Source organism: Macaca fascicularis, chromosome 12, assembly GCF_037993035.2.
Source record: "Macaca fascicularis isolate 582-1 chromosome 12, T2T-MFA8v1.1".
NCBI classification, from domain to species: domain Eukaryota; kingdom Metazoa; phylum Chordata; class Mammalia; order Primates; family Cercopithecidae; genus Macaca; species Macaca fascicularis.
In genome coordinates this window covers 3137147-3164400 of record NC_088386.1, presented here as the reverse complement: position 1 = coordinate 3164400, position 27254 = coordinate 3137147, and the positions used below count along the sequence as shown (strand labels likewise).

At 52.7% G+C, this 27254-nt stretch overlaps 3 long non-coding RNA genes across 3 annotated transcripts; 1 reads left to right on the top strand and 2 right to left on the bottom strand.

Annotated features, from left to right (window-relative positions):
• Window positions 1-247: 247 nt before the first annotated feature.
• Window positions 248-5000, bottom strand: LOC123567873 (uncharacterized). Its single transcript, XR_006690959.3, has 3 exons — window positions 4784-5000; window positions 4307-4453; window positions 248-3423 (listed from the first exon to the last, which is right to left on the bottom strand). It is a non-coding gene; the product is annotated as an uncharacterized lncRNA (long non-coding RNA).
• A 292-nt stretch (window positions 5001-5292) lies between these two features.
• On the top strand, window positions 5293-11319 carry LOC141408161 (uncharacterized). The gene is made up of 2 exons (XR_012421009.1): window positions 5293-5758; window positions 10639-11319. It is a non-coding gene; the product is annotated as an uncharacterized lncRNA (long non-coding RNA).
• A 784-nt stretch (window positions 11320-12103) lies between these two features.
• On the bottom strand, window positions 12104-17824 carry LOC107126859 (uncharacterized). Its single transcript, XR_001483808.3, has 4 exons — window positions 17712-17824; window positions 17517-17592; window positions 14901-14992; window positions 12104-12212 (listed from the first exon to the last, which is right to left on the bottom strand). It is a non-coding gene; the product is annotated as an uncharacterized lncRNA (long non-coding RNA).
• Between the last annotated feature and the right edge of the window lie 9430 nt (window positions 17825-27254).

Here is a 27254-nt window from a genome sequence, read left to right as displayed (position 1 = left end):
TCCCGGGCTGGGATCCGGACACAGCTCGGGTTTCTCTAGGGGAGGTTTGTGCCTGCACTTAGCAAGAGCATTGTTTCCAACGAGAAGGGCTTTTTATGTAGGTTCCCTGGGAAATCAGACAAGTCCAGGCTCCCCGCCGTGTGTCCGCACTCCCTGCAGGCTGGTGGGACATGCCTGCCCATTGCTTAGCACTGGAGAAAAACACGCTTATAAACAAAACAAGACAAAACAAAACAAAACAATGTTATTGTTTCCTCTCCTCTTTTGATTTTAAAAGTAATACATGCTCTTTGCAGAGACTTTGGAAAATACAGAAGAGAATAAAGAGCAACTGACACCAGCGGTAAGCCCCCAGCCCGAGCTGACTGTGGCGGCAACCTCTGGCATGCAGGAGCGAACCCCCGTGAGCTGACCTTTCTGACCCATCCATTAGGGCCTGGTCGGAGCCAGCCGTGGGAAAAAGCTGCCGACAGGGCCTGGGAGGGGCAGCCATTGTCCCACACCCCTCCTACCCCGTAAATCCTTCTCAGCCGGAGCCTGCAATGCCCCGTGGGAAGATTGATGGGGACATTGAGCCTGTCCCTGCCCTGGAACACTTGTGATTTAATTCCTGCCCAGCCCGAGGGAGCTTCTGAAGCTGTTCTTTGCAAAAACAATACCATTCCTGACCCTGAGAAGGAGGAGAGTGGAGAGCTCGGGCCACCCTCCACACTGACATGTAAGGCCAGGGGTGGCCAGAGCCCAGAGCCTAGCTGATCTGTCTGGCGGAAGGAGGAGAGAGGAGAGCTCGGGCTGCCCTCCACGGTGACATGTAAGGCCAGGGGTGGCCAGAGCCCAGAGCCTAGCTGATCTGTCTGGCGGGAGGTATCTCTGAATGATGAAACAGTGACCTTCCTGCCACCATTCAGACCGTCCCTGTGGAGGAGGGCAAGGGGTGCAGAGGGACTCCCTGTAAACAGGGGAGGGATGAACACCCCCACCCCAGAGCAGGACACGTCTCTTCCAGCCTCTTGTCTGTGCTGTTGCAGTTTTGGAAGAATCTCCCAGAATCTCAGGGAAGGAAAATTTGCACATTGAAAATGCCTCCACTTCCGGTCTCCACAGGAAGAGACTGGAATCTATAGGCTCCTCGTCCAGGAGGGGCTGGGGTCTGAGGGAGGGCTGGGTCCTTGGAGCCAGGTAGACCACGTTCTGGGCCTGATGGCCACTTCCTAGCCCCGTGGGACTGGGCTCCTTCCTTCCCGCTGTGAGCTTCAGTCTTCTCGTCTGTAAAATGGGAATGGCCATCACGCTGCCTTCATACGGGAGGCTCCAGGCCCATCCGAGATGGCACAGTGTCTCGCCCATGCAGCCCTCAGGCCCCAGCAGTTGCAATATTATCTACACGTCTCATCGGCAAACACGTGATCTCATTTCATCCCGTTATACTGCTGGACAGGAATCCTCAGTCCCCGCGGATGGATGAGGAAGACCAGTCTCAGAGAGTTGGAGCCGTTTGCCCGAGGTTCCACGGTCAAGACTCAGGTCAGGCTTGAACTTGGGTCTGGTGACCTCAAGCCCTCACCTCTGACCCCTCAGGACTGAATCTTCTTTTTCTGCACCGGCCTGTGGCCTGGTCGGCCTCCCAGGGGGCCCCCAGCCCCGTGACTCCACCTCCTGTGACTTGCATGGTAGTGGTGGGCTTGCTAGTCTCATGGCCCGATGGGCAGGTGGTGGGGCAGTGTGGTGAAGAAGCTCGCGGCCTGGTCAGCTGCGCACAGTGGCCCGGGGCCGCCCACCACTCCAGCTCGCCACAGGCCACACGGTCACATCACTGTGCGGCTGCCCTGGCCAAGCTCACCGCCTTCCTTCTCTGGCCCCTCCACCCTGCCTCTTCTGTTCCTAAACTGTCTGCGACCTCAACTGTCCTCAGAGCTCTTGGGACGGCCTGGCAGGAGGGCAGCTGTCATGATGGATAGGGGTGGGCTGCTCACTCCACTCGACCATGGAAACTTGGAGTCACCTCCGTGGGGGCGTCCTTTTTTCCCTCCTCCAAGATGGCTTTTCATCCTAACAGTGAGGTTGTTCTGGGAGGTGCGTTTGTCAGGAAAGAGCAGCCTCTCAGCAGAGGGCAGTGCTTTGGAGCCTACATCAGAGTCCCCATTTCCCTGGCTTGGCGTCCTTCCCACGATGGCCGTGGCCCCTCCAGGGATGGCTCCGGGACTGGCCTAGAGTGCTGGTCCGGAAAAGCTCCCCCCAAAGCCTGGCGGGCCAGGGGCTGCAGATAAATTCACAGCCAGGTGGGGCCGGGGATCCGGGAATGTTCCCCCACGCCTGGGCAGGCTTCCTCCCAGGCCACTGGCCACCTGCGGCTGTACGTCCACGGGAGGAGGGGAGCCCTCTGCTTTCCACTGGCGCTTTGTCTTCTCAAATACAGTGGGCACCTCTAGTTCTTCATTATCTTTAAAAATATGTTTAGCAAGAAAATGTATATAGTATCTCGTGTGTTAGTTAAAGGCATGACGATGACGCAAACACGCCGCCTCTGATTGTCATGGGTGTAAGGAGACACAGCTGGGGGACAATGTGGGTGGCGGGGATGTGAGATCTGAATCTGAAACTCGCTTCTGCCACTGACTACCTGTGTGGCCTTGGAAAGGGCACAGCTGCTCAGACCTGTGTCAACTGAAAATGGGTACACCAAAGGTGCGGGGCATCCTCGAGGAACGGGTCCTAAGACACCTGCAGAGCTTTTCTGTTTTTCGGCCGGGTGCGGGGAGCATCTTGGCCTGTGCATGCTTGTGAGGAGCGGGCACCCAAGGTGCGTGAAGATGCAGGTGCTGGGTGGCTAATGTGGTCTTTGCCACCTGAATATTAGTAGCTACCCTGCGGCAGGGTCACCCGGCCCAGCCTTGGTGATGTCCCTGTCTCGAGGAAACTTTGATCTCTGCCAGCAGCAGGGAGGGCCATGTTGTCTCCAGGGGCTCCCGTGTGCTGGGGGCCAACCTCAGGCATTTCTCACTTAGCGGCTGAGGAGGGTCCCTGCAGCGTTCCCAGCCGGCCATCTGCTTAGGTGCTCACTCTGTCTGATGCTTAAGGATAGCTTGGCACGAGAATGGAATAAGCGCTGCCTTTACCTCATCTTTCTGGATGCTACTTCTTGGACCCCTTTCCCGTCACTTGCCACCTCCCTGCTGTTCTTCGGAGCATGGCAGAGCCCACGGTGGCCATTCTCCCATGATGCCTCCTTGCAGCCACTGCTCTGCTCCTTGGGGGCTTGGAGTGTCTGGCCTTGGCCATAAATTACACACATCTAGTAATTTTAGGAAAATTTATGAACTCCTCTTTTGGCTGTGAACACACAACTCCCTTTTTTCCTCCTCTGGAGCTGTGAGGTTGGCAGGCTGCACCCAGCTTCATTAATTCCCAGAATGTCAGCAGAACCTGTTGGGATAAGTGAAGACTCAGATATGTAGTTAAGAACTGGGAGAAGGCCGTGGAGCCTTCATGGAGAGATGGGGCGCAGCGTGCCGAGGGGACGCACGTGTCGGTGTGCTGCACCTCCTGCAGGGGCCTGGATGCAGCAGGCTGGGGCTTCAGGACTGAGGTCCATGTGGCTGGGAGTGAGCCATGGTGGGTAGAGTGTGGGTGTCGCCCCGCCCACCTGGGCTGCAGCTGCCTGCCGCCCTGCGTTCTTGCACGGAACCTCATTTCTCTTGCTTCCTTCCCCTCGTCTGTGCAGTCTGTTCTGTGGTTTCACACCTATGGCTGCCTTGAAGCTTGAAGAAGGTAAATGAGGGCTGCGGTGGCACTCTGTGGTGGCACCACGGCCGTGTTGGGGGTCCTTTTCCTGTCTGACACCCAGCAGTTTTGTCCTCTGGTGTGGGGTTAGGGGAAGCCAGGGCTGGAGGAGCCACTTGCACCCCAGGTCTCTGTGGGTATCTGGTAAGGCTGCTGGGACTGGGGGCCCAGGAAGACTCTGGGGTTCTAGTGAAAGGAAGGGCCTAGAATCACTCACCCCCTGCCACGGACCCTTTGGCTGCACCCTCAGAATTGTCCTTTGCACTGTGTGTAATTCTTAGATTCCTGTCCCATTTCCCAGTTCTGGAGGGAGCCCTCAGTGAGCGTGGGCACAGTGGTGGTCTGCATAGCAGTTGCTCAATGTTCCTTTATTGGATGCGATGCCAGAGGCCTTACCTGAGTCCCGTTCCCTTCAGCAACATCCACCAAGGTCCTCCTGGGGCTCCCCCTGCGTCAGAGGCATCACCCCCCGCCCCCCTCCCCCAACCACACACACATAGCCCCTGCCAATCTCCATGGTACCTACCGGCTGTTCAACACACCTCCTTGAGACTCTGCCCAAGCCACGGGCAGGAATTTGGAAAAAGTTTTCCAGGGCCTTCCCAAGCTTGCTCTTTCCCACTCTCTTCAGCATTTCCTCCTAGGCTGGGTTCCTCCAGTCCGTCCTCCACGCCTGTCCCAGGGATGTGTCTCAGATTCGAGTTGGAGCACGTTCCTCCTGTAGGCTAAAGCCTGCTGTGGCTCCCCACTGCCCTCAGGGTGAAGCCTGTGCTCTCCTCCCAGCTGCAGGTCTGGCCATTTCCATTCTCCCTCTCCTCTCATAGCTTCTGCTGCAGCCAAGCAAGCTGTGGGGTTCACTGAACTGGGGAGACTGCTCTGTTCCCCGACCCTTCACTCATACTGCCCTCTCTTCCTGGAGGACTTCACAATCTGAAGAGCTCATCCTGGTGCTACACTGCTCTCAGAACCCTCTCCCGGTCCTCCCAGCAGGCCGGGTGCCCACCTTTTGTGCCCTGCTGGCTTCTTGCAGACTCCACTGCTACACTTGGGGCATGCTGGCATGTTTCCTCGCTTGCTGGTGTGTCTCCCACAGGGCCCTGAGCTCCTCGAGGCATCTCGGTGTCGCCGGAGCAAGCTGTGGGGCTGACAGACACTTGGACACACGCATTGTCTGGCCCTCCATCCACTACACAGACTCCAGCAGGGCCCGCAGAGTGCTCGGGCGGTGCCTGGCCTCCCCTAGCAGTGGGCAGCGCTGCGGCAGGGCTGCGGGCAGAGGCAGCGGAAGCACCAAGGGCAGTGAGGGAGGCGCAGGCGGGGCAGGCTGGGGCTGCTGGGCCCTGACAAGCACTGTGGAATATTTGTGGCTGCCCAGGCTTTGAGCGGTGGTTGCAGAGGAATTGTAAGTATGTGTGCCGTGTAAACACAGGTCACACTGAAATGCGCTGACGGGTGGGGAGTGCTGGGGTGGGGCTGTGTGGCCTCCCTCTCTGGCCCTCTGCTTTTGGGGGAAGTCTAACCAGATAGCAGAGGCCCAAGTGAAAGTTTTTCTTCCAGGAGATGCTGGGTCCTGGTTATGGGCTAGGCCTGGCTAGGCACGGGGCTGGGCTACGGGGCTGGGCACGGGGCAGATGTGCCCACCCGGCACCCCTGTGGGGAATCCGGTCCACTTGCATCTCTGCTGAGAGGGGAAGTGGAAGCTCCTACAGGTCAGGAGAGGTGGGACCCACTTCACACCTGGCTGTGTCTCTTGTGCAGCCCGGAGAGTGTCCCTCAGACCACACCACACCTGGCTGAAGAGGAGCTGACCGTGGTGCCAGGCTCCGCCACCCCCAGTGATAGTGCACACCCTCAGCAAGCGTGCCCCGCAGAAGGGCTCTGAGCCAAGGGCCCTGGAGACCCTGCTTCTAAAGGGGGGTCCCTGCCCCCGGCTGGACTGCCAGGAAGGAGGGCGCCTGTCTGTCATCCAAGGAGCAGGGTAGGTGGGTGGGGGAAAGGGGGTGGAGGCGCAGGTGGTGCAGGGGAGGTGGCGTATGTGGCTTCTGGGCTGGCATGCCAGGGATGTCGCAGGGCAGCTGGCGCTGGGGAAGGTGGCAGGAAAGCAGTGAGCTTTTGCATTTCAGCCAGTTTATCCATTTTGAAGCTGGGACTCCACTTGTGTTTGTCATGTAGACTTTCTCACCACACCCCAGACCCTCTTCTCCCTCCCTTCTCACCCTGTTGAGTCCAGAGTGTTGCCCCCAGCAGCGCTGGCTCAGGAGGCTGCCAGCCAGCCACGCATGGGCCCAGGAAGGCCGTAAATCAAGCACGGCGGTGCACTCTCCATCTTGAGGAATTTGGAGGAAAAACAGATGGTTGTAGCTGGGCGACATTTACTTTCTGTCTGTCAATATTTGAGAGGTTTTATTACTTTGCAGTGCCAGGTTTTAGAATAAATTAAATGGCTAATGGAAATATTAAAATAGAATTAATTTAACTAAACAAATACAACTGGGAGAGTCGGTACGATTTGTTTAGAAGTTACTAAATTTATTTTCAAAATGAAGCCTCAGGGAAGGAAATAATTCCTTACCCCCTTGGGTCAGAGCTCAGCCAGACAGACTCCACCAGGCACTCTCTGGGGGCCGGGACCTGGTCTGGCGTCAAGCAGCAGCTGGGCTGGCCTGGACAAGCGGGGGCTCACAGCCCGGCAGGGGAGACACGCACGAGCCCCAGCCTTGCCTGGGCTCCCATCAGGGAGTTGCCAAGCACATGCGCAGGGCTGGGAGGCGGGTCTGGGGAGGCTGGACTCTGCCTGCCACATCTCCGTCCCATCCCCCAGTCCGTAAGGGCCTGAGGTTAAAGATGCAGAGGATACTTCAGTCCTATCCCTGCCCTCAGTGAGCTCACAATTGAGGAAGGCAAGCAAGAAGTTAACAAGGAACAGGCAAGATGCAGTCAAATGTCTGTCCCGTTCTAGTGACGCTAGAGACATGCTCAGGGTGTGCTGGCAGAGTATAGGCCGAGTTTTTGTTTGTTTTTATTAAAGCAATATTGATTTGGTGCCCATTTTAATGCTTTGAGATAAATATGGAAGAAATTATTTGCCCAGCAGCACTAACTGCCTCATCTGGGCCCTGCCTTTTTGCCAGAAACTCCACCATTAGAAAGTCTTTTCTTAGACTAGAGCATTGCCCTTTGTGTGTCTTTTACAATGCAAGTGGTGAGACCACCGACGTCCCCACCCTAATGCTTTCCTCAGAAACAGAGAGCTGGGCCCTAGAGGCTGTGGTTCTTGAGAGGGGGTGAAAGTGCAGAGCGGGGAGGTGGCGGTCCAGAAGGTGGAAGGGAACTGGCCTTCATCACGGGCGGTCCAGGGCGTCTTCAGTTATCACTCCTGCAGTCCCACCCTGGGCTGGGGTGCGGGGAGGGCCTGGTGATGTCTTCAGACTTCATCCCACATGGATGAGGACCCAAGGACAAGTGGGCCAGGGCGGGGAGGCCTGATTCACCCTCCAGAAAGACGAAGAGCCCTGCTACTCTGGGCCTGGGGCACTTCGGGCACCCAGGATCACCCTCAGCAGTCCCGGAGGGGTCTGGGCCTTCCTGTTTCTCTGGCACACGGCTGCCCCTTTGGGGAAGGACCCAGGAATGTGACGGGCCATCCTTGCCATGAGGTTGCAGGGCCTTCCTCCCAGGGACCCGCCCTCTCCTCTGGCCGGTGCCTTAGCACCTGACAGCGGGCGAGGGACTCACTGGTTTTCTAGAGTGCCTTTGCCCTTGGTATCTCTGTCTGTCTCAGTCGCTTAGTGCTGCTACAACAAAACACCCAAGGATGGGTAACTGATGAAGAACAGACAGGTCTCCTCTGGCAGCTCTGGAGGCTGGAAGTCCAGGATCAAGGGGCCGGCAGGTTAGGTGCCTGGTGAGGACTGCTCGCCACTTCCAGGGTGGCGCCTGGTGCTGAGTCATCCGGAGGCGAGGTGTGCTGTGTCCCCTGCAGTGGAAGGTGGAAGAGTCAAGCCCTTTCATAAGCACAGCTAACCCCACTAGAGGGGGAGGAGCCCCACAGCCTGGTCACCTCTTAAAGGCTCCACCTCTTGACACGTTCAAGCCTATTGGCAATACCTGTACTTTGGAGGGGACATGCTCAAACCATTGTGTCCCCCAACCTTGATTGACTCTGATGGCAGACCTTAAGCCATTGCCTGGCTCTTGGCACTCGCTGGCCTCTCAGCTCTTGTTCATCATGCACTCACGCCTGCTTCTGGCTGTGGCACTGCCGCCGAGGTCTGCAACAGCGTCTCCTGCCATCAGCCCAGCCTGCGAGGACCTCCAAGAGTGTGTCGCTCACGGGGTCTTCTCATGGGGGTGTGGGGCGTCCCCCAGCCATTCCTGGGAACATGGAACCTGGTGGGTTTCCTTCCTATGCAGCCCATCTGCTCACGCAGGCCCACTTCTGAGAGCCTCCGCTGTGCCTCTGCTGTCTGCTGTGGCAACGCTGGCATTTCCGCTTCTCACAGACCCTGCTTCTTGCAAGCTTCCAGGAGACAGGAGCCATAAGCATGAGCTGTGTAACCCGGGTCTTTCCAGGAGGCTAAAGCCCTCCATGCCGGCACTTCCTTCCTTACCCGCGGTTCTGACCCTTGATGTGGCACTCCCAAATGGGCATGTATTCCCCTGCTACGGCATGCCACCTGGCCCTGCAGCCCTCTGGGAACACAGGGAGGTGATCTCATTCTTCCTCTCACAGACCAGCGCCTTCCCACTGGGGTGTGCCAGCTGTGATGCTGGTTGCAGGAGGGAGAGGGGGCACTTGTCTCTGGCACCGCCTGGAACCTGCCTCATTTGAGTCGCTGCAGGGGCTTCAGTCAGGTGGGGCACTGTCTCCTCATAGGGGAGTGGACTGCGCTGCCCTCTCCTCTTAGCAGATTCTGGGATCTAGGAATTGCATCTCTAAGTGTCGACATCCCTGGCCTCGAGTCCCATTCTTCGCACACTGGAGCCCTGAATGTGTTGTGGGGAGTGTGCCTGGGCTAGAATTCCATCTTTTCTGAAGCGTGGTGCTTGTGCAGTCGGGTCCTGAGCTCCCTTTCTGCTCTCTGTCCTTGGCTCAGATTAGGGCTTCCCTCCTTGCTGTCAGGGAGGCCCCTGAGATTTCACCTTGTGCCTTGAATGAGTCATTGATTGCCCTAAGCCTGTTTTCATTTTCAGTGAATCGGTGACCTCAGCCAAGTGCTGTCCGGTTCCCTGGTCCTATGTGACCACTTCTCTCAGGGCCAGCGATGCTGCCCTGGCCCTGCGTCCTCCTCTGCAGGTCTCCCGGCCCTGCTCACCATAGGCACGATTCACCTTTTATGCCTTGGCAGCACCCAGAGCTCTCCGGTCTCCATCTCCCAGGGGTGGCGGGTCTCCATTGTCCCCGGGCTGGTCAGAGGGCTGACTCCAACATCTGCCTTTGGAATCAGCCTCCCAGGTCCGCTGCCAGAGCTGACTGTCCTAGGTGGGTTTCCTGGAAACAGAGGCAGAGCTGGAGAGTTGGGTGGGGTGATTTCAGGTGTCTCTGCAGGGAAGCGGGCTGTGGGGCTGGGCAGAGGGAGGCTCTGGGCAGTTGAACTAAGGCTTTGGCCGGTCCTACAGCACTGAGACTGGGGACAGCCCACAGAGCTGTGCCTCGTGAAGGCGAGGAGCTAGGCCTTTGGATCCCTCACCAGGCAGCCACGGGCCTGCAGACCAGCCCTGGAAGGGGCTGCAGTCTTGGGCGAGGGGCTGCCAGCGAGGCATGCTTCCCAGCTTCCCAGCATCTGCCTGGCACGGGCTCACAGGACAGGAGCTGCTCTCTAGGTGCCACACAGTGGCTCAATGCCAGGAGGAGGAAGGGTCCAGCTTGTCCGCTGCTGCTGAGGAGCAAGTGAGATGTGGACTGGGACCGTCCCTTGCTCCAGGGGAGGGGTGGGGCTGAGCGCCTGAGCAGAGAGGGGTTTGGAGCAGGTCACCGCAGATGCTGAAGGCTGGTTGTGGGTGTCCTCTGTGGCCTCGCCCAAGCTCGGGCTTCGGTGGATAGGACAACTCTTTCCTTTTGTCTCCCGTTGCGTTCCTCTCTCCAGCCCACACATTCCAGGAAGGTGGGGGAGGAGGAAAGGCAGAACAAAGCTGCCAGGGCCAAAGAACATCCTGGTCTTAATTGAAATGTTCAAAGAGACAATCCTGTCGGATTTGAAGCTGTAAACAAAGCAAGTTTGCACTCTCCCCGCCCCCTCGTTTACCCACCTATCATCCTTCCCCCTTCCCGCCCTCCCGCCTGTCCATTCACTCCTCCGTCTGTCTGCGCGGGCATGTCTGTAGCTAGCAGCCAGCCCAGTGAGGGACAGGCTGCGCTTCCCTGGGCACGGGCGCTGGCTCTCCCTTCCCCGGGCTGGACCCAGCCTGTCTGAACGATGGCACAGCTCCAGCTTTCCTTAAATCAAGAGAGGAAAATATTTTGGAAAGGGGCTAAATAGCACTTAATTTGCCATGTGGTTGGAATTAACAGACAGCACTTCCCACCAGCCTTTGAAGGGCTCGGCGGTGGAGGCCTTGCTCTCTCTTGGTTCAAAGCCACGTTGTCAGGGCCTGTGGACATCCCAGGCTGGGCCGGAGCCCGTACAGCACATTGTGGGTAAATGTTTGCCTTCAGTGGCTACACTGAGGGGCGGCCGGAGCCCTGGGAAAGCCTTCCTCCTCACGCTGGCAATGCCTCTCTGAACTTGCAGGAGCAACAGCTCGGGGCTCAGGTTCTCCAGGAAGGCAGACATCACAGAGAGGTGTCCAGGGACCCCTGATGAGTGTGATTCACTGGGGCCTCGACTCAGACCCTCTGGTTTCTTCTGTCTTGCTCAGGTCTTGCTCCCAAACAGCTAGGAGCCCCATGCAGCTAGCAGCGGAAAAGGCGAGGAGAAGGGGGCACTGCAGAGAGCACTGGTCAGTGTCATTACAAACTCATCCACACACACTTTAAAGCCCCGTGATATTCCGCCTTAAGGATCCACCGTCATGCACTCACCCGCCTCCTGCTGCTGAGGGCCCCTGGCTGCTTCAAGACCCAAATACGTGATCACCTCTTAGATGAGGTTCCTGGAGGCGAGCCTGCTGGGGTGAGGCATGAGTGCCGCTGTCGCTGTGAGCCTCGCATGCCTGTGAGTTGCACACTCCACCTTGGCGGCTGAGCGCCACCTCAGCGTCCCCAGGCTCCGGCCCCCTGGGAGTGCCTTCCGACCTCCCCTGGACGTGGCAGCCCCTGTTCTCCCTCCATCTTACACCCTCGCTCTTGGCACTGGCGGAGCTGCAGGTCGTGAGGGCTGCCGTCCGAGAGTCCCTGCCTGGGGAGTCTGGCCCTCTGAGCCTCGTCTGCCACAGTGGAGAGCCTGGCCGTGTCTCCGTGCTGCAGCGGCCCCCGAGGGAGTGGATCTGTGAGCCCCAGAGCCTCGGCAACTCGGGGTGAAGATGTCATCCCATCACGCCCGGCCCAAATTTCCACATATTATAAAATACATGTTTGTATATATTAAACATGTTTCTATTAATATAGTTATATACTAAATATGTCTATGTTAATATATTTTATGTGTTTATATTTAAACTTTTTTGTTTAAAATTGTATTTATTTTATTTTGAATAGATAGTACCTAGACATGGTAAAACCAGCTCCAGAAAAGTGAAACGGTACATGAACGCTCCCCCTCACCTCTGTCCCCAGCAGCTCATGCCCCTTTCCTGGCACCACTGCCTCTGACTTCCTGTGAATCTTTCCAGAGGTATCTTGTTCTACAAGAGCCAGTGCATTCTTTTTGCCCCATTTCCTGTACTCAAATGGCTGCACGTTGCTTTTTGGCTCCTTAGTGTAGATTGACGCAAGGAGCGCCCTGATTTCAGTGGCTGCCAGGCTTCCATCGTGTGGATTTAGAATATAATTCAATGAACACACCTGAGGATGGGCAGTCAGGGTGACGGCTCCTTCAGGAGACACTCATTGTCTTCCTCCGTTCCGGCTGCTATCACAAAATCCCTGACACTGAGTAATTTACAAACAATGGAAATGTGTTGCTCGCAGTTCTGGAGGCTGGAAAGTCCAAGATCGAGGTGCCAGCAGACCTGGGGTCCCGGGAGGGTTCGCTTTTCACAGATGGTGCCTTCTGTGTCCTCACCTGGTGGGGGGCGAGGGTGCAGGCTCCCTGGAGCTCTTTTACAAGGGCACTGATTCATTCACAAAGGTGCCACCAAGCTCCCCGTCTCTGAACACGGTGGCACTGGCGGTTAGATTTTCACATATGAGTCCTGGGGACACTGGCATTCAGATCATAGCACTCACTGTGGCAACAGTGCAGCTCACATCACAGTGGCCTAACAAAGTGAGTCATTGTTTCTCAGTCATATAGGGTCCCAGTGGCATCTGCTTCAGGTTTATTGAGGTACAACTGGCAAATAAAATTGTATGTATTTAAAGCATACAACATGATGATATGATATGCAAATACACTGTGAAGGGACCAGCTCAATACGCACTTCTGTTTCCTCACAATCACCTTTTCTTTTAGGTAAGAAAGCTTGAGGTCACCTGGCACGGTGGCTCATGCCTGTAATCCCAGCACTTTGGGAGGCTGAGGCAGGTGGATCATGCAGTCAGGAGTTCGAGACCAGCCTGACACCAGCCCTGTCTCTACTAAAAATACAAAAATTAGCTGGGCGTGGTGGTACACATCTGTAATCCCAGCTCTTCAGGAGGCTGAGGCAGGAGAATTGCTTGAACCTGGGAGGTGGAGGTTGCAGTGAGTTGAGATTGTGCCACTGTAGTCCAGCCTGGGCGACAGAGTGAGACTCCATCTCAAAAAAAAAAAGAAAAAAGAAAAGGAAAAGAAAGCTTGAGCTCTTAGCAGATTCAAGTATGTAGTGCATATTATTGGTATTATTAGCTGTGGTCGTCATGCTGAACATTCAATCCTCAGGCCTTACTCATCTTTTTTTTTTTTTTTTTTTTTTTGAGACGGAGTCTTGCTCTGTCACCCAGACTGGAGTGCAGTGGCGCGATCTCGGCTCACTGCAACCTCTGGCTCCTGGGTTCAAGTGATTCTGCTGTCTCAGCCTCCTGAGTAGCTGGGATTACAGATGCACACCACCACGCCTGGCTAATTTTTGTATTTTCAGTAGAGACAGGGTTTCACCATGTTGGCCAGGCTGGTCTCCAACTCCTGACCTCAGGTGATCTGCTTGCCTCGGATTCCCAAAGTGCTGGGATTACAGGCGTGAGCCACTGCGTCCGGTCTCTTACTCATCTTCGAACTAGAAACTCGTACCCTTCGACCAACATCTCCCTATTTCCCTCACTCAGGCCCCTGGCCCCTGCCAACTGCTCTGCTTCCCAACTGGCGTTTTCATCAGCATGAGGCTCTCCTTCAAGGCAGCACCAGGCCTTCCCCAGGGGCTCTTCCACGGTCTCCACCCAGCAGCTTCCCTGCAGCGGTGACGACTGATGGGATCAGTATGGGAAGGGTGCAGGGCTGCCCCATGTATGGACAGTACTGTGTCGGCCCCGCTGTCTGCAGGGAGGCCGAAGTGATCTGCCTGGGCGTCTGGAGGAAAGGGAAATGGTGTGGCAAGCAATACATCTTCTCTCTTACCAGCCCTCCCAGCCTCTGCTCTAACATCATGGCTGCAGAGTAAGAGGGGGACATTCTGACCTCATCCCTCCGCAGTATGGCTGTGTCCTTGTTATAACACCCAGGCTGCACCATGGACCCAGCACTGCGTGACCGGAGCTGGCCAGCTTATGTCCTCTGCTGGGGTCCCGGTGGGGAGGTACTGTGGACCCAGGAGCGATCACAGCCCTCTGGCCCAGCAGTGACCGGAGCTGGCCAGCTTATGTCCTCTGCTGGGGTCCCGGTGGGGAGGTACTGTGGACCCAGGAGCGATCACAGCCCTCTGGCCCAGCAGTGACTGGAGCTGGCCAGCTTATGTCCTCTGCTGGGGTCCCGGTGGGGAGGTACTGTGGACCCAGGAGCGATCACAGCCCTCTGGCCCAGCAGTGACCGGAGCTGGCCAGCTTATGTCCTCTGCTGGGGTCCCGGTGGGGAGGTACTGTGGACCCAGGAGCGATCACAGCCCTCTGGCCCAGCAGTGACCGGAGCTGGCCAGCTTATGTCCTCTGCTGGGGTCCCGGTGGGGAGGTACTGTGGACCCAGGAGCGATCACAGCCCTCTGGCCCAGCAGTGACTGGAGCTGGCCAGCTTATGTCCTCTGCTGGGGTCCCGGTGGGGAGGTACTGTGGACCCAGGAGCGATCACAGCCCTCTGGCCCGCCCAAGCTTCAGAGGCTGCTTGTCAGGTGGCCGCACCCAGGAAGGAGTCATGCTCAGGCCCCCCTGACACTTGACTCCAGTGCATGCGGGGGTCCTGAGTGTTAGGGACATGGACCTCCGACCATGAGGCTGGGAAGCCCAGTGCCCACCAGTGCCTGAGACCCTCTGGAAACCACGGCAGGCCTCCAATGGAGGGGAGATGGGACGGTATAGTTCCCTCCCGTCTGTCTGTAATCGAATCTGGTCTAATGTAATCTAAATGAAACTGTCTTAATCCATTTCTGACCTACCGCATGCCTATGTTTCCACAGTTACCATTTTCCTTGGAGAAATGGGTTGGTAATGCCTGTGTATGTGCATATGTGTGTGTGCATATGTGTGTGTGCACACACACGTGTCGGGGCACGGCGCTCAGGCCGTTAAGGGGCAGGAGATAAAGCTCTGTCTTCTGCTGTCCCTGACTGGGCAGTAGCTTCCACTGAGCTCCATTTGTGTTGCTAAGAATCCAGGCTCCAGGAGCCCCCGGCACGTGGTGGTGGTCATCTTTCTGGGGCCAGGATGTGAGAGATGGCATCCCACCCCAGGTACGTAGCAGAGCCCAGGGATGGCCTGGGCAGTCCTCCACCCCACGACCCCAGAGCAAGCCCCAAACATAGTGTCTTCCATTTCAGATTGGAGACTCTTTTCCTCCTCCTGCATGTTGCTGGATAAGAGAAATACTTTGCATTTAATAGGATGTGATGTATTAGAAAATTTGGATCAACTAAGGGTCATACTTTTGCATTTCCCCAAGCGCCTGGAGATGTCTTACCTCATTTTGTCTGCTCTTGGACTGAGTGTCTGCCATGGAAATCATTTTCAACTTCTGTTTCAAAATGGTGGACTGAACTTAAGCTCCTCCCTCTAGAAATTATTTGAAAAGGAAACTAAGTAAATACACAAACGTGATCAAAAACAAAGATGAGAACCCTCAGGGCACCAGACATTGCAAGGAACCCCCGAGAAGAAAGCAGGCAGGGTTGGAGGGAGAGCGCCGCGGCTGGGGCTGAGGGAGAGTCCTGGAGAGGCAGAGGCCTGCAGGCAGGGCGTGGATCCACCCAAGAGGGAGGCCTAGCAGCTGCCTCCGAGGATCCATCTGGGCGCCCCAGCGCTGGCAAGTGGGAGCTGATAAGGTGCTTTTCCCCCTACTTGGTCCAGGCAGCAGTGACAGGGGCGTCTGATTCCCGCTGGGAACAGAGATCTCGCCTTAGGGACAGGATGGTGCCCGAGGGCGTGATGGGGGCTGCCCATCATGGAACGGTGTCTTAGCCCGGCCTGCTGTAACAAAGCCCACACACAGGGCGGCTGAAACCGCAGAAATGCATTTTCTCAGGGTTCTGGAGGCTGGGAGTCTGCGATGAAGGTGTAGGTGAGGCTGGTTGCTTCTGAGGCCGTGAGCCAGAATCTTCCCTGCTCCTCTGCTGGCTTCTGGTGGTTTGCTGGCCATCTTCTGCATTCCTTGGCTTGCATCACTCCAGTTTGCCCTCATCTTCGCATGGTGTTCCCTCTGTGTGCGGGTCTGTGTCGGAATTTTCCTGTCCGTTGTCTAAGGATACTAGTGAGACTGGATCAGGGGCCCTACCTACCCCAGCACGACCTCATTTTTTTGAGACAGAGTCTCACTCTGTCGCCAGGCTGGAGTGCAGTGGCGCGATCTCGGCTCACTGCAACCGCCGCCTCCGGGGTTCAAGCGATTCTCCTGCTTTAGTGTCCCAAGTAGCTGGGACTTCAGGCGCCCGCCACCACGCCTGGCTAATTTTTGTACTTTTAGTAGAGACGGAGTTTCACCATGTTGGCCAGGATGGTCTTGATCTCTTGACCCACCCGCCTTGGGCTCCCAAAGTGCTGGGATTACAGGTGTAAGCCACCGCGCCCAGCCAGCATGACCTCATTTTAACTTAACTAATTCTATATGTAATGACTCTATTTCTAAACAAAGTCACATTCTGCAGACCTGGGGGTTAGTACTTCAACATACGCATTTAGGGGGACACAATGAACCCATAAGAAAGATTCAAAAAAGGAGCTGTAGAAGTGTCCCCGCCTGATGGGACTTCCTGCTCCTCCCTGTTCACTGCAAAGCTCCCACATCTGCCCCCAGGCAGGCTTCTCACACTGAAGCAGACAGAGTGATTGGACCTCCACTACCAAGATTGCTGGAACACACAGTTAAGAATCACCAAGGCTGGGCACAGTGGCTCACGCCTGTAATCCCAGCACTTTGGGAGGCTGAGGCAGGCAGATCACCTGAAGTCAGGAGTTCGAGACCAGCCTGGCCAACATGGTGAAACCCCGTCTCTACAAAAACACAAAAATTAGCCGGGCATGATGGCATGCACCTGTAATCCCAGCTACTCAGGAGGCTGAGACAGGAGGATCGCTTGAACCCAGAAGGCAGAGGTTGCAGTGAGCCTGCCCTCCAGCCTGGGCAACAGAGCGAGACTCCATCTCAAAAAAAAAAAAAAAAAAAAAACACACACACACAAAAAAACCCCCACCAAATATCAGAGGAATGCCAGCATCAGAAATGAATGTATGGACAGAAAAACTCACTCCCAGAGAAATGAAGTAATAAAGAAATTAGAACTTTAAAAGTAGGAATAATTATTATTCCCTGAGAGACAAGAAAATGTTGCATCCATGAAACAAGAATACGAGGTTATGAAAAGGAATGAATTAATAGAGCTTGGCAATGAGAAATTCAGCACATCGCTGGATGATAGGATAGGCGGAGCTGACGAGTGCCCTGTGATTAGAAGGTTACGGTGAGAAACCATGCTCAGAGTGTGAGCCACAGACCCACAGCAGCAGTACCACCCATGCGCTTGTCAGCAACGCACTCTCAGGATCACAACAGCATTCAAGACCCAGGCAACATGCATATATTGCAGTTTAAGAAGCACTGGACTAGAACCTAACGGGATAATGAGATGGAAGATGAAAAATCAGAGTTGAGACATGGAGATACCTTCTGAAACTCAAGCATTCCTCTATAAGGATGTGCCAGAGGGAAAGAACAGAGCAAAGGAGGGTAGACGCTGTTTAAAGAAAAATAGATGAGAATATTACATAACAAACAAAAATGACCCAAATCTTCAGGTTGAAAAGGAGGAGAAAATGTCAAGCAAGACGACAAAAACAGATGAACAACCAAAAAAGTGTCATAGCCGGTCACCTATATTGAAATTTCAGAACATGAGTGATAAAGGGCTCCCAGCAAAACCAAAACCCAAACTGAAAAAAGAAAAAAAAGAAACTTTTGCCCACAGAAACATGAGAATCAGAAGACATCAGTCTTTTCATTAAGAAAATTGCTGTAGGAAATGGGGCAAGGCCTTCAAAGTGCAGGGATACAATAACATCTCTGAGTATTGAGTTTCATACTCACAATCGATTTTTATGATGGCACGGTAAGGGCGATTTAGGAAGTAGAAAGACCCAGGAAATCAATCACGCATGCCTGTCTGAAAGAATTAATAGAGGGTTAATTCCAGCAATAAGAAAAATGAATCCAGGATTCCATTTTTTTCCAGTGTAATGTGAGTGTAAGAAAACCGAAGCTCAGCAAGGCTGAGTAAACTACCTGTGGTCACACAGCTCAAAAGTGGCAGGGCTGGGCCTCAAAGTCAGGTTCGTGTGCTTGTAAAGGCTTTCGAGCTTCTGCTGCATCAGCAGTTTCTCACCAGAAACATCTGTGGCCCTTGCCCTAAATTCAGATTCCAGAGCTATAGAATCAGCCTTCAGGGGTGGGTCAGGCTTCTGCACCGTTGGGCTTCAGAGGAAGTTCTCAGGCAACCTGCCAGGTGCAGTCTGGGGACGCCCTCTACCATGCTGAAAAGAGACTTTAGGTGACTGAAGGACAGGAGCCTTGAGTGCCAGGGAGCCTACGAGGAGGGCGTCCTCACGGGGTGGAGTGGGATGAACCAGAACAGAGACAGGAAGATAAACAGATCAAAATGTGCTGTGGACGGGACTCACTCCCACCTGTCCACGCTGCTGCGTCCTGCCAGCCCGGCTAGTAGTAGTTCTCCTTCTCCGGTCTTGACAGCATGTTTGCAAACTCTAGGCCTCTGAGGCGTCCTTGCAGGGATTAAAACTCTGGCTAGGTGTCTTAGTCGGCTTGGGCTGCCATCACAAAATACCGTAGTCGGAATGGCTTCAACAACAGACATTTATTTTCTCACGCTTCTGGAGGCTGGGAAGTTTGAAATCGGTGTGCCACTAGGGGTGGGTTTGGTGAGGACTCTCTTCCTGGCTTGCAAACGACTGCTTTCTCGCTGTGTGCTCATATGGCGTCTCTTCTCATAAGGACACTATTCCCGTCGCGAGGGCCATACCCGTACAACCCCATCTAACCCTCATTTCCTTCAAAGGCCTCATCTCCAAATCCCATCACACTGGGGATTAGGGGCTTCAACATGTAAATTTGGCAGGGGCCGGGGGAGGCTGATATTTAGTCCACGGCACTAAGCATGCACACAGCAGGGATGCTGTCAGCTCAGTCATCTCCGCAGCATTCTGATGCTCATCGCATCTACAAAATCACCCAAACTTCTCCATCTCCCTGTTTGTCCTTTGGTGCTGGCCTCATCTGGGCGACTGGTTTACTGCTCTGCCTGCGCTGTCCTGTGCATATGCGCAGAGCAGAATTCTCTCGCGTCCCAGACATGCACAGCCTTCCTTTAGTGCTGGCTTGGCTGTGCTGCCTGCCATCCACAGCATGCAGTGGCCCCGGGGGGTCCCCAGGCCCAGCTCGGCCTGACCGTGTGCATCGTCTGTGGCTGCGCAGTCTCGTGGAGCCAGGATGCTGAGGTACCCCGGCTGAGAACCTCTGGTCTGGGGCTCGGAATGCCTGTGGATTCCCTCGGGGACTCTGTTGGGGGTCCACTGGATGTGAGAAGAAGCCAGACTAGTGGAGCATATCCCATCTTCATTTCCCAGTTTTGTTTGGCTTTGCGTGTGTGGGAAAATCATGCTGGTTACAATTTTGGGTTATTATTTGGAGACTCACGGCTGGGGGAGAATTTCATTTCTCAGTTGGCCCAAGCCCTGCTGGAGTTTATGAGCCTGGGACTAAACGCTGAATCAAAATTGAAGCGAGGAGCTTATTCTTGGCAAAAGTACGTTTTCCTCTTCCTTGAGAAAAACAGCACTAAAATGACTTCTAAGAGGTTAAAAAAAGAGCCTTGTGGATGTTAAAAATTCTTGCAAAAACATGTTTTTAATGATTTGAGTGTAAATTAATAAGAAACAAATGCGTAGTATTTTCTTTCCTAGACTATGAAATTAAATAAAAAGTAAGAAGGGCCCGTGGGGAAATCACTTGTTGGGGGCGGTTTGCCCTTTTCCGTGTGGCAGAGGACCCGTGAGGATGTCCTGCCCACTGAATCAAGTCTGCTGGCTCTGAGTGGGCCCTGGCTGGGCTCTCGGGCATTCTCTGGCGCTCTCACAGGTGCTTGCCCAGGGGCTGCCGAACCCCCTTCTCAGCTGTGTGGGAGCCCACCCTGAGTCACTTGTGCATTCAGCCAGCCTTTACTGTGCTTCCAGTCCAGGCCCGTGCCAGACACGATCCTGGGGGCACGAAGAGGGGTCAGCCATGCTGGATTCCTCGAGGAACTCACAGGGCAGTCACTTTCCATGGAGACAGGCCATCTTAAAGGGCTCCAAGCTTTAAAATTGGACTCCAGCCACTGGTGAGGGAGGCGCTTCCCAGGCCGACTGTCACTCCCAGTGCATTGGGAATTGATGACATTCCTGACGTTTCCCCTCTGTGCCTGGCAGTGCATGAGGTTCAACCATCTCTGCTCAGGGTGGGAGCTTAGCACGGTTGCTCCCTCCCGTTGAGGCCTCCCCAGACTCCTCCCTGCACGGTTTGAAGGTCCGTGTGTCAGCCTCTCTCTGTTTATCTAACCTGCTCTTCCCTGTGTCTGCCACCCCTTGAGGTCTCTGATATGTGCCGAATGCAGTTTACCTTGGAAAGGAGACCCTCAGAGGCTCCCCACGCAGTCTCCACGCCTAGTCAGCAATTGGCAAAGGCAAGAACCCCTATTGACAAGCGTGGACGTTTTACAAGGCTGGGTCTGCGGGGAGAGAACTGATACCACGAGGGGAGGCAGCATGGGCTCCTGGAACCAGCAGGGGCCCGTCTCCGCTGGTGGCATAACCTTGGGCAGGTTATCAGTTTTGTCTAAGTCATCACACAACCCACTTTGCAGGTTTAGTGAAAATTAAATGAGATAATGTCGAATAGGACCGCTATACGTGGTGACACGTGCAATACACTTCAGTGCCATGAGATAGTCGGAATAGGCTGTAGTTAGAATGCACTGGTGCTGGCTTGTTGATCTGAGCAGCTAGCTCTTCGTAAACCTTTTCCAGGTAGACATACTGCCTTTTAGTACCTTAAACTTAAACTGGAACTCACAGCAGGGAAGGGAACGTATGAGAGAAGTGCACATCCCATGCTTGGGTGGTTGTGGAGCACGGGGCTGAGAGTGTGGGCCAGAGGCCAGCTGCTCAAATGTAAATTCCTTCTGAGCAGCACAGAGCCCTGATCACCCAGCCCGTGTTACATGTTATCAACAATCAGTATTTTAGTTTCACTTTTTGTAACTCCTGGTTCAGTATTATGATACCGATTTACATAATCGATGTATTATTTATTCAATCAGTGCTTGAATAAGTTTTTGGAGTTTTTCCTGATTTCTTTGTTTCCTGTTGTTTCTGGTGCCTAGTAACTTCTCCCGGGTTCAGTTTTCTTCTTAAAGTTCCTTCCTCAGTGTTCTTTGGGGAGCGTCTATGAGTGGTAAACTCTCACAATTCATTGTAAACTGACAGATGTTTTCTCTTGGTACTTTGGCCACGCCGCTCAGTTGTGCCCTGGTAGCTTTTAAAATCATAGCTTTGTATTTGGTTCTTCAGTACTGTTTGATGTATCTATAATGAGTTCATTTTTGCTTATCCTGCTTGGGAGTCTGTGACTCATGAATATGTGGATTATCATCATTCTGGAGTATTCTCAGCTGTCATTTCTTCAAATACTTCGTTTTTCCCATTCTCCCTATTTTCTCTTTCTGGAGTTCTTACCAACTTATTAAATGTTCTTATTCGATTCACATGTCTCTTAAGCACTCTAGCCTCTCTGTCATAGTTTATCTTTATTTCTTTTTGCTTCTTCTGGTTTAATTTCTTCAACTCTAACTCCACAAATTCTCCCTTCAGCTGTTTTTAATCTATTGTTTAAGCCGTGCATTAATTGAGTTTGCAGTTTCAGTGCCTTTGCTTCTTACTTGTAGAAATTCTATTTGCATATTTTTTCAAATGAATCCATCCTTTTTAAAAATAGTTTTTTTGGGGTGGGTTGTAAATTGCTTTATGTCTTTAATAATTTTAAACATATTTATTTCATAGTCACTGTCAGATTATTCTACAGTCTGAATCTCTTGCGTAACACTTTCCTGTTTATGGTATTTGCTGACTCTCACTCATGCTGGTGATTTTTGCTGTATGTTTGTAATTTTTCATTGCGAGCTCATAGTTACAGTAGCTGTGTCACCGAGAATCTCTTACAGACTTAGTTGAGGTCATGTCCCTTCAGGTTTAGTTTTTATTTTTGCCAGGTACCCCAGGGATTTCACTGGCCTATAACTTAGTTTTTATGTTAATTTCTTAGATTGGTGGTTTGTGGAGCATGAGAGTAATGTGACTTTTAAAATCCCAAATACATGAATCTCAGGCTCATGTTTCAAATTCTCAGAGAAGAATATTTTATCTGTACCTAGAAACCAGTAGGAAGAGATAGGTGTCCTAGCAGGTGTCCTGTGCTTGTGGATGGACTTTCCCCCTAGGCTCCCCTGTAGCCCTTTTCCGGGCTGACCTAATGACACGGGGTGGCTGTGTCCCCACCCAAACCTCATCTTGAATTGTAGCTCCCATAATTCCCACATGTTGTGGGAGGGACCCGGTGGGAGATGATTGGATTATGGGGGCGGTTTCTCCCTTATGGTAGTGAATAAGACTTACGAGATCTGACAGTTTTATAAGAGGTTTCCCCAGGCCAGGCGCGGTGGCTCACACCTGTAATCCCAGCACTTTGGGAGGTCGAGGCAGGTGGATCACCTGAGGTCAGGAGTTCGAGACCAGCTGGACCACGACCAGCTAAAAATATAAAAATTAGCTGGGCATGGTGGTGTACCCCTGTAATCCCGGCTACTAGGGAGGCTGAGGTGGGAGAATGGCTTGAACCCGAGAGGCAGAGGCTACAGTGAGCTGAGATCATGCCATTGCACTCCAGCCTGGGCAACAGAGCGAGACTCCATCTCAAAAAAAAAAAAAGTGGCTTCTCCTTTTGGTTGGTTCTCTTCTTTTGTCTATCACTATGTGAGAGGTGCCTTTCACCTTCTGCCATGATTGTGAGGCCTCCCCAGCCACGTGGAACCTTGAGTCCATTCAACATGTTTTTCCTTATAAATTACCCAGTCTCGGGCGTGTCTTTATCAGCAGTGTGAAAATGGACCAATACAGTTAGACCCACTCCCACTCAGCACGGGCCTGTCCTTGCCTGCACCTTCTCTCACTGCTGTCCTCTTCAAGGCTTTCCCAGGCATAACTTTGTTCCCATATTTCTAACTTAATCCAATTCATTTCTGTAAATGCGTATCAAGTATTCTTCCAATGCGTGGTTGAGCCCCAGCTCTTGGGAGCATGGGATCCCAGCTTTTTTCTCATTTGCCTTGGAAGTAATCCAACGCAAATTCAATCCAAATAAGTTCATTCTCTTTTCGACCATGGACAGGAGCAGTAAGAGAGAAGTAATTTTGGTTAGACCACCTACCTCTCTGTACTTCTAGACTTCCTCTGGTTGTCCTTTTTTGTTCTTAGATTTGGAAGGGACCTCACAAAATTTGGCCTCGCCCCTTTCCAGGTTCGCTGGTGGGAATTCACTGTGCCTGTCGTGACATCGTCTCATGCCTGGTGTAGACGCTCCTCAGCTTACATTGGGCATATGTCCTGGTAAGCCCATCATAAGTTGAAAATGCATTTAATACACTAACCTACCCAGCATCATAGCTTAGCCGAGCCTACCTTAAACGTGCTCAGAACACCTGCATTAGCAAAATTGCCTGGCAACACGGACACCGTTTACCCTCAGGATAGTGGGCCTGACTGGCAGCTGCGGCTCACTGCTTCTGCCCAGCATGGCGAGACCATCCTACCACTTTCTACTGAATGTGTATTGCTTTCACACCCTTGCGAAGTTGAAAAACCAGAAATCAAACCATCGTATGTTGGGACTGTCTATATGAGGGCAGCTCAGAGCCATGGAGATGTGCTGATTAATAAGAAATCCACTTCAGTAAAAAGGGAAGCTGCCAGCGTGCTGATGAGGCTCATTGGCAGGGAAGATGGGACCAAGTAAATGATTTTCTGTTTGGCCCTTTGCCATCTAGAAGTATTTGGGAGTCTGAAACCCAACGTTTAGTTTAGTTTTTGTTTTTGCCCTCTCTGTGGTGGTCAGAGCTTCATTACCTGTGATGATGGAACTGGAAGGGTGGTTAGCCGTTTGCTGACTTGGCAAGAAATCAGCTGACGCTGAGATTGGGCTGCTAAGGAATTGTGTGCAAGCAGGTCTGGCAACTCGGGCCAGCACCAGGCATGAGGACAGGGACTGGGCGCTGAGGCTACTGCTTAGCTGCAAGATCTTGGACCTATCCTTTCACCTCTCTGAGCCCCAGGGCTCTCTTCCATCAGACAGGTTTCATTGTACCTGCAGGCTTGTTGCAGGAGTCAAGTAAGATCATGCACAAGAAAGAGGTTTTTTGGGACCAGCTTACAGCGTTAAAAAACGTAAAAGACTATAAAGTAACCTGACTTAATTTGAGAAGTCTATTTGAACAACGCCTTCAACAGAGGAGTGAGATAACACTTGGCTCCGTGGCAGGCTTTTCTGCAGAGCCTGGTGCAAACTTGTGGATTTCCACCCTTTTCTATGGGGGAGGAGGTTTCTAAGCTGCTTTACTTCAGTCACAGGTGTACCCAAGGGGTATTGGGTATGTTTTCATTAAGTCAAGCAAACAGCCCGGGCGCGGTGGTTCACGCCTGTAATCCCAGCACTTTGGAAGGCCAAGGCGGGCGGATCACCTGAGGTCAGGAGTTCAAGACCAGCCTCCTTTCTACTAAAAATACAAAATACAAAAAACTAAAAAACAAAACCAAAAAAAATTAGCCGGGTATGGTGGCAGGCACCTGTAATCCCAGCTGTTCGGGAGGCTGAGGCAAGAGAATCGCTTGAACCTGGGAGGCAGAGGCTGAAGTGAGCCAAGATTGCATCACTGCACTCCAGCCTGGGTGACAAGAGCAAAACTCCGTCTCAAAAAAAAAAAAAAAGTCAAGCAAACAGACAATCCTCTCCTTCCTTTGCTGGGAGTCAGGTGTGGCTAAAGTGGCCCACCCTCCAGGCGACAGGCCCCAGAGGAAGCCACTGTGGGGTCTGACTGCAGTGAGGCACCAGCTGTAGGGTGAGCACAAGTGCGTCCTCTGAGCCTCACCCCTCCTGTGAGCCCCACACGCCAGCGTCGCCTCCTTCCAGGGAGTCCAGCTTTGGTTTACACGCTGTCGGTGAGGCTGGGATGTTCAGTGCCGTAGAAGGGCATCTTTGTTACAAAAGGAATTTTGAAAGCAGAATTTTATGAAAGCTTTCTATAAGCTGCTAATGACGATCCTGTTGAAGGTGTCGGTTGGAAAGTGTGCGTTTTCGCCTTCTGAATATTCTAGAATTGGGTCCCTGTGCACGTTGGAGTTGTTGAACTGAAGGTGCTGGGGCATCTGCGGGCACCCTGAGAGGGGGCGGTTCCTGACTCGTCCATCCCTCCCCACTTGTTTCTCCGAGGGCTGCTGGACAGGCCTTGGGCGGCAGAGGAGCCGGTTCCCAGCCCTGCCTTTCTCCAGCCCTGGGACTTGAGCAAGTGGGCTGTGCTCCCTGACCTCAGTATTCTCATCTCTAAAACCATGGGATTAAAATACCAGACAGAGAGGGTGCCTCATTCCTCATGCATGCCATTGAATGAAAGAATGCGGAATTACTATTCCAGGAAGTTATTACTGCTTGTGAATAACTGGCTCTAGCTAGTTTCCTGGGTTGGGCTGAATGCTGAAGCACGGTGAGCAATGAGCCGTTTTACAGGAAGGAAGAAGGATCACCGGGTCACATAGCAATTAAAGGTCGGTGGGGATCTGGGCTCAGGTGTCTCCGTCCATGTGACGCCTCCAGTAAGTAGGATTGAAATTGCCGCTAGGGCAGGCTCTGGAGATGTCCCCTCCCACACCCTCCCCTGCTCCCATTTCCTGTGGGGCAGCCTGCTACCTTTCTAGAGGTTTGCTCATCTGGCTAAGTTCTGGTCCATTTCTCTCTTGGGTAGGTTGTTTGACAGCATTCCCTTCCAAGCCGTCTTATGTCTGCATGTTAAACATTGAAACTCACGGGGGTTTCACTGGAGCCAGGCCATTCATTGGCTTAACAAACAGTCACGGCAAAAAAGAGAGGAGAGCTCGCGAGGCCCTGTGTCCATGAAGTCACCCTTGTTTGCCAGCCAGGACTGGGGAGCTGTGGACACTCTCAACCCTGCATTCCCAGTAAAAGTGTTTAAAGGCCTTGACAACCTGAGCAGGGGTTTCAGACAGCTTCCCCGGCCCCTCTTGCTCTGTTCCTCCCCGGGGAGAGGGGACTCAGCATGACGATAATCACAAAGGGCTTTTCATTCTCTTCATCTGTAGCTGTCAGGGAGTGAGCAGCTGCAGATCCAGACGGGCTTCTGTGGGAGGGAGGGGACCCGGGAGGCAGTGCTGAGGCGTCTCTGTGGCTCTGATCGGCGCTTCCCCAGTGCTTAGCGATGCTGAACATCTTTTCATGTGCTTATTAGGCATCTGGGTATCCTCTGTGAAATGTCTCTCGGTGCTTTTTGCCCATGTTCCAATCGGATTATTTGTTATTTTTACTGTTGAGTTTTAGAAGTGTATATATATATGTGTATATATATATGAGAAGTTTGATAAATTATATATAAATATATAAATTTTAAAAACTTTCATACATTTTGTAAATTATATACGAAGAACATTCTTTACATATTCGAGAAACAAGTCATTTATCAGCTATGTGGTTTGCAAAGATTTTCTCCCAGCCTACTCGTCTTTCCTTCTCTTAGCATGGTTGCTCGCAGAGTGAAAGTTTTAAATTTCAGTGTAGTACAATTAACTGATATTTCTCTTTTATAGATCTTACCTTTAGCGTCACGTCTAAGGAATGTTCACCAAGCCTGAGGTCCTGAAGATGATCTTCTATGTTTTCTTCTAAAAGTTTTGTAGTTTTGTTTTTTGCCTTTTTTTTTTTTTTTTTTTTGAGACTGCGTCTTGCTCTATTACCCTGGCTGGAGTACAGTGACACGATCTCGGCTCACTGCAACCTGTGCCTCTCCGGTTCAAGCAATTCTCCTGCCTCAGCCTCCTGAGTAGCTGGGATTACAGGCACCCGCCACCATGCCCAGCTAATTTTTGCATTTTTAGTAGAGACAGTGTTTCACCATGTTGGCCAGGCTGGTCTGTAACTCCTGACCTCAAGTGATCTGCCCACCTCAGCCTCCCAAAGTGCTGGGATTACAGGCATGAGCCTCCACGCCTGACCTGAAAGTTTTATAGTTTTATGTTTTGCACTTAAATCCATTTTGAGTTCATTTTTGTATAAGCTGTGAGGTTTAGGTCAAGGTCTTTTTTTTTTTTTTTTTTGCCTGTGGGCATGTAATTACTTCAGCACCATTCCTTGAAAAGACCATCTTTCCTCTGTTGCTTTTGCACCTTTGTCCAGAATCTGTTGGCCACACGTGTGTGGGTCTATTTCCGGTCTCTTGATTCTGTTCCACTATTTATGGGTCTGTCCCTCTGCCCATACCACATGGTCTTGATGCCTGTAGCTATATAAGTCTTAAAATTGGGTAGCGTGATTCTTCCCATTTTATTCTTTTCAAAATTGTTTTAGTTATCCTAGTTTCTTTGCCTCTCCATATACATTTTGGAATAATTTTGTCTATGTCTTCAAGATTTCTTGCTGGACTTTTGAGAGTTGCATTAAACT